At 45.8% G+C, this 7,226-nt stretch overlaps 1 protein-coding gene across 1 annotated transcript in view; it reads right to left on the bottom strand.

Annotated features, from left to right (window-relative positions):
- Positions 1–7,226, bottom strand: part of LOC102027736 (proline-rich proteoglycan 2-like) — a gene marked incomplete at its 3' end in the record, with an annotated part of 191,411 nt that overhangs the window by 10,463 nt on the left and 173,722 nt on the right. Inside the window, 1 exon segment of the mRNA XM_013511283.1 lies at positions 620–775.

Raw genomic sequence — 7,226 nt, forward strand, 5'->3', positions numbered from 1 at the left:
TGGATCTACATCAACAATAAGCTCGTTTATCATTATGGACTGCATCTAGACACACCCTGCACACAAGCCCCATGCAGTCATAGGTGGGGACTTTAGAGGGTGGCTGTGTTAGGGGGTGTGGATGTATATTAAGATGTGAATCTGGTATTAAGGTTGTGGATGATAGTAGCCCCACCCTGGTATGAGTCACACCAATCAGGAGACTTCTAGCCAGAGTGGAATGCAAAAGGAAGAGAGGGAAAGCAGGCTTGTTACTGCTTCTTGCTGCCTTCTTCCCCTTCTGCTCTGTAATGAGCTCTTTCTCCTCTGTGATGCCCCTCTGCCCTGCTTTGGGACTGGCTGACTGAAAGCTCTACAGACTTTGAGCTGAAATAAACATTTCCTCCTCTAACTTTGGGTGTTGGGTTTTTATCTCAGCAAGAGAAAAGGAACTAAGACAGAAGGGGACATGTGTGAGTCCAAGGCAGCAGAGATTTCTGGAAAAACTGTGAAACACAGTTGTGGCTATTCACTGTGGGAATCCAGTACACTGGAGGGGAGCAGGATTTCACTGAGGCATGCAGGAGAAGGGAGACAGCAAGGCCTGCCCAGGCCTCCCTGAGGCAAGGCCCTCACTTACTGAGAGTCTGTGTGTCCCCCTGGAATATGCTCCCGGTTGACTCTGACCCATAGGTCTGGGCTACACCAGCTGTTGAATCTTTATCCCTGGTTGTGTCTGTACCAGCATGGAGCTCATTTATAATGTTGGCCAATTCAGGTAGGGAAGTGACCAATCCTAGAGGAGCCAAGAAGAAAAGAAGAGCTCAAGACAGCCCAGGTGAAGTGTTCGTCCACACCCTGCCTGTTCCTAGCTGCACCCTTCCTCTGGGGAAAAAATAGAACATGAAGTCATCCCTGGATCCACTGTGGTCACAAAAGTCTCTTCCCCAGCCATAGAAAGTCAGGCAGCCACTGCTTCCCAGCAGAGCACTCAGCACTCCCCCTTTGAGGAGCTCCATGTAGCAAAAAGCAGTCAACATTGTTCCTCTGACTGTGTATGTTCAGAATGGTGCAGTAGGAACTTTCCAAGACTGACTCTCCATAACCTTTGCAGGTTCCTGAAAGCTAAGTGCAAAAGTAAGGGATTATCTATCAAAGAAAATGACTATTTCTAAATAGAAGCAAGAATGGAATCAACTCCAAAAATGGCTATTCCCATTATTTTCTCATTGAACGAACTATAGCTAAGAATCCATTCTCAGCGTGTCCCATAGAACACCCAATCTTGCCATCCTGGGGCGGTTAACCACGTAAGCATCAGAACCGTCAAAATCTGCTGAGCAACAGACAGGGCCCCCTTGGGCTGTATTCAAAATAAGTACAGAGTCAGTGTGGCAGGTGGGGACACCCTGCGAAAGAAGACAAAGTCATTACGTCTCTATAGCCGGCTCTTTGCTTTTTTCATTATTGTTTTGTTGAGACAGAGTCTCACTGTAGCCTAGGCTGGCATTGGAGAGCTACTAGATAGGAGCCGTCATGCCAGCCTCACTTTGCTTTATCACACATTCAAAGCAGCAAGAAAGCCAGTCAAACATCCCAGAAATTGACAGCTTCCTGAGAAGGAGGGCCAGAAGAAGAGGCCCTCTTAATCCAAGGTAATGAACATCTCTGCTCCTGAGAAATGGATCTGAACTCAAGAAGAAACTAGAAAGCAAACTTTGGGTGGAACAACTCCTTTCATCTGTGGTTAGTGAGGACATATTTCTTTCACTTCTCACAGTGATTTGCAAGTTCTCATCCTAGACTGAACGATCTCCATTGTCTGTGAGCAGACTGGCTGCTATAGCTCTCTGAAATCAGTTATACTCCATTGTAAAATGAGGCACACCTCTCCCCCAGGCTTTTTATCTTAAATAGCATTAAATAGGCCTCAGTCTGCGATGGATGCATGGGAAAACTCGTGTTCTCTGGTCACGTGCCCTAATCCCATCTGACCCAGCTGTGAGATCAATTCAAACCAACAAACTAAATCATGTTTTATTCATTCAACTGCCCCAGGCGCCATAGCTCGTCTGCCATCTGCCTTTACCCAGTTGAACTTTATCACTCTTCCCCTCTACACACACAACATCACATCACAGACTTCTTACCTAGGCCTGGTAAGGGCAAAGCCTCAGCCAAGACACACAGGGCACAGAGGACCAGAGCCTTGGGGAGCATGGTGCCAACTGGGACAGCAGCAGGCTGCCAGCAAGCAGGTGAGCAGGCAGGACTGCACACCTCTCAGCCAGCCCTCCTCTGCGCTTTTATGGACAAGCCTCTCCACTCCTTGTCCCCTCAGACAACATTCCTTGGGCAGTTAAAACAAAAGCCTCACCCAGCCCAGGGAATAGCCCTGGGGGGAAAGCTGGACAGGGACCAGGGGAAGAGAGAAGGAGGGAGGATGTCAAGAGTTAAACTCTGATACGATCCTTTGCAAAATAGGTTGCAATGCTGACTATTATATGCAACTTTGTCTGCTTCCTCCAGTGGCAGTGGAGGAATTACTGTTCCACCAGATGCGGCAGTGAAGCAGCTCACCTCCCGGCCCCGGGCTGCAAGAGTGGCATCTAAGCACCAACCACGTACAGCTTTTCTGAGTTCCTTCTGTCAGAAAAAGGGACCCAATATCACAGTCAGCGCCTACAGCTGACACTGACACTACGGAGTAGCTGTTGCCAAGGGAATCTTAACCCTGCTGTCAGAAGCTGAAAGAGTACAATGGATAACTGCTACGTAATGAAAACTGAACTGTCTAAAATTATAAAGTTTGCACGTGCTCATCCATTTCTCAGCATGAAGCTATGTGGTAGGAATTATTATCCTCCATTTCTTGTGAGGAACCTTGAGGCTGAGCTTAAATAACTTCAGAATCACTCTCTGCGGAGGTGTCCTGAATGCAGAACCCTTCTCGGCAGTGTGCGCCTCGCTCCTGTCGTGACTTGCTCAGTCCTCCCGGACCAGGGTACCCTGAGACACATCCTTGGTTGTAGCCCTGACTCTATCCCACAGGACGGTCCTGTTCAGTTTCTCTCTCTGATCTTTGTCCCATGAAGAGTGGCACTAAAAGAGATTCCACCCGAATGAAGGGGAAATACACACACACTCAAGAACTTCCTGTTTTCCTTGAAACGATTTCCTTGACAACCTGTGCGATGAAGTAGAACCCACACACAATAGTTAGGAGTCTGAGACTCATGAAAATCTTACAGGTAAGTAACACCAGCAAACTGTAAGACTTGAATGACACAATGGTGGGTTAAGTCACTGGCCGATAGGGGAAGGGGACATATTACCTGGACTGAGGCATAGTATGAGAATATTTCCTTACACTGAAAAGCACAAGAATAAACTCCAAAGGTACTGAGTTGAATTTCCAAAATTCTTGAAAAGAGTTGGACTAAGGCAGTGAAAAGCTACTGAGGAGAGAGTGACTCCTTCCTCTAAGCTCCAACTGAGAACATGTACAGGAATTGAAACCAGAGCCTTTGTACTGAGCTACAATCCTCAGCCCTCTTTTGGAGTTATTAAACAAATGTTTACAGAATGACTTGAAAATGCAGTGACTGGAGCAGCAGACACACTAGGAAGGGGGCTGAATGTGAAGATTTTGAGGTCTAACAGCGTGGCCATGAGGCCTGCTTCTGCAGGAATAATCAAGACACCATGGCCAGGGGCCACTCAGTGCCTCGGTTATTTTCCTCTATGCATGGGACATAAAGTGGGCTTCCCTTCCCTGGGAGGACTAAGTGAAAGTATTCCTATGGAATGTCTGGACGAAGAAAAGGACACAATAAAAATGAGCTCTGATTTCTAGGTGTTGAAGAGGAAAGAGGCTCAGGTCCCAGGGAGTGGACAATAATATTTTATGGCAGGAGCAGAAAAGAGCCTGAGCTGGGAGAGTCCATGGAGAAGATGGACAAGTGGATGCGAAAGCAGTTTGCAGTTGACTCCAATAAACACACCTCCAGGTTTATAGTCAGACGGGAAAGGCCTCCAGGCAAACACAAGTAAAACTCACTGGAGGACACAAGTGTGCGAGAAAGCGGGGAGTGGCGGCGCACCCCAGGAATCCCAGCGCCTGAGAGACTGAAGCAGGAGGACCAAGAGGTAGAGCCCGGCCTGGGCAATTTAGCAAGAACGTGCCTCAAAATCAAAATTAAAAAGGCTGGAGATGTAGCTCAGTGCAAAGGCCCTGACTTCAACCCCAAATGCCATACACAGACACACACAAACAAACACACACACACACACACACACACACACGCACACATGCAGGCACACAAACTATGCATACATAGTCATGTCAAAATGGCAGGTCCTGTACAGTAAGTTTAGGAACACAGAAGAAAGAACACTTAACAATTCCTAGATTACAAGCCACTGAGGGCTGGAACCACATTAATCAACTTTGCATGGTTTCACTCCTGCAGAGTTGATAATACAGCTATGTGCAGAGCAGTCACTAAATAAATGATTATTCATTAGTATTGACATCTCACAGATGAAGGTGGGAAAGCACCACCAAGCACAGTATGCGAGCAGCAGTGCTGAGGCCAGGACCTTGGCTTCTCTGCACAGACAGTGTGGGCGCGAATCCAGATTGTGTGAAACCCTAAGCTTCCCTGGTGACTGGGTCCTTCCAGTCTCCTCCTTACAGAATGCAGGTAAAGTTAGTGGTCCTTTCTTAGCGCAGTTGTGGGAATGATGTCAACTGATCCATAAGGCAGGCACAGGTTTATAGTAAATAATGAGCGACTAATAGCTCCCATTATTATAGCTTGACATAGATCTTTATTTTTGGTACCGGGAATTGAACTCAGGACTTAGCACAGGCCAGGCAGGCACCCTGCCACTGAGCTATATGCCTGGCCTGAAATGGATCTTAAGGAAAACTGTAAGAGTAGCCACCCTCACTGAGGAAAAGTATGTGACAAGACAGATGCAACTGGAGAACATCAGGTTAAAGGAGAAAAGCCAGGCGCTGCAAAATCATGCCACTTCAGCACAGCAGTGGAATTTAAAAATGTCATATTTCTGCTTTCTGAGGTACAATCCTAATATCCTGGGGGACTGAGCCAGAAGAAGCATATATTCCAGTCCAATATGGGCAACTTAGCCTGTATCAAAAATTTTAAAAGGGTACTGAGGAGGCCTGAGATGTAGCTCAGTGAAGGTAGCAAAATCAAAAGCCAGACAACCATCTCCATGAGTCTCTCAGCCTCCACAAAAGCACAACCTCCAGATTCCTCCAACTACTGCCTGCCATGCTCCCACATACCTACAGCAGAGCTGGAATGCAGCTCTTATTTGTAGATATGATCATATTGGTTAGAAATCGGATTTGTGGGTATGGTCCAAAGCCCTCTGTATGCCAAAGCCCCAGACATCCGTCAACTACCGGGGTTTGTTTGTGAGGGAGGAAGAAATTGAAGTTTTATGACCCCTCTAAGACTCAGACAGAAATCCAGGCATGGTAGCCAGCACTAGGGAGGCTAAGGCAGGAGGACTGCTGCGAGTTTGCAGTCAGCCTGGGGTACATAATAAGTTTGAGGCCAGTCTGGACTACAGAAAGAGACCCTGTCTCAAAAAAAAAAGTCAAAAGAAAGACAAAATATGGTGGGTGATTCACAGAATGTGAACAGATAAGACCAATGCAGCATTTATAAAGTTTTTAAATGGCTTTTTCTTCTGTCTGCTATAAATTCAAATGGCCTTCCTGATTCTCAAAATATTTACTCACAAAGTTGTGTCTGAAACGTAATCATCTAAAATAGTAAACACAAAGTGATTAACCCCATCTAGATCACCACATTGTCAAGTTTACAGAGACACAAAAGAACTTGCAGCTTCTGAGCCCAAAGGCTGACTCCAGAGATCAAGATCCAAACAGATCAGCAATAAGCTATGTGCATGTTCAATAGATTGAACCTGTTAAAATACCCTGGGAGCTGGGCATGGTCATATCTGGCTGTAGCATCAGCACTCAGGAGGCTGAGGCAACAGCATCTTCTCAAGTTAGAGGCCTATGTGGCCTACATAGGGAATTAAGGCCAGCCTGAACTACTGAGCCAGACCCTGCCTCAAAAACAAAAACAAAATAAATAGTAAGGAAATGCTTTCATTTTTCACAAATTTTGAAGTTATTTTATTTAAGTTTAACTTAGAAAAAAAATAGCAAAAAATACAGTAAAACATAAGTTACCACAACAGAAACTTTCTAAGCAATGAAATATAAGCAAGAAAAGGGGGACAGCCAAAAGGTGCTCTATATTTGAAGACAGAATTTACTAGTTTCGGCCTTACTGGTTTCTTCCAAAAAAGTCAGAGGGGACAAGTCAAATTCTACATTCATAGAAGATTCTGGAAAAACAAGCCAGAACACAGGTATGGCAACACTTAATATTAGAAATTGAATACACTGGAGGAAAACTGCTTACCCTCAGGAGTGCTGGAGTTTAGGCCCAGCGGTGCCAGGCCACATTTCCTAAAAGTCTGGGTGTCCTCCTGGTACAGTGTATGTCTGTGGCCATCTCTAGGCCAGTGGTCTGAAATAGATTGGTTAAATCTTGGTCTGTGGCTACCCCTATACCAGTATTTCACTCTTTCTCACTGGCTAATTCAAGTAAATCATCCTTTAATTCTAATGAAGCCATTAGAGAAGAAAAGAACAGCTCATGGACTTTCCAGAGAAAGTGGTTCTCTACACCCTTCTGATTCATAGAACATGAGGTGATCCTGAATCCAGTGTGGTCACACAAGTTTCCCCTCCTTTGAGGGTGGAACGTCAGGAGGCCACAAATCCTGAAGGGAGCAGTCAGTGCTCACCCTTTGAGGAGCACTACTCAGGAAGGAGCGGTCCCCATTGTGCTTCTGACCATGTGTTGTTCAGACTGCAACTGAAGGGAAATTCAAAAACTGACCCTGCATAACCTTCTTCCCTAAGAGCAAAAGTTAAGGAGTTAAGGAGCAAAAATCATGGCTATTTCTAAATATAAGCAAGAATGGACTCCACTATAGAAAGCGCTATTCCCATTATGTTCTCATTTGATGAACTCTAGCTAAGATTCCATTTTCAGCACATCCCACAGAATACCCAGTCCTGACATCCTGGGGCTGTTAACTATGTGGGCATCAGAACCATCAAGGTCTGTTGAGCAACAAGCAGGGTCTCTTTGGGCTACACTCATGCGGGGTGATGACACCTT

Source organism: Chinchilla lanigera, unplaced genomic scaffold (assembly GCF_000276665.1).
Source record: "Chinchilla lanigera isolate Chin_1 unplaced genomic scaffold, ChiLan1.0 scaffold00012, whole genome shotgun sequence".
Classification (NCBI taxonomy): domain Eukaryota; kingdom Metazoa; phylum Chordata; class Mammalia; order Rodentia; family Chinchillidae; genus Chinchilla; species Chinchilla lanigera.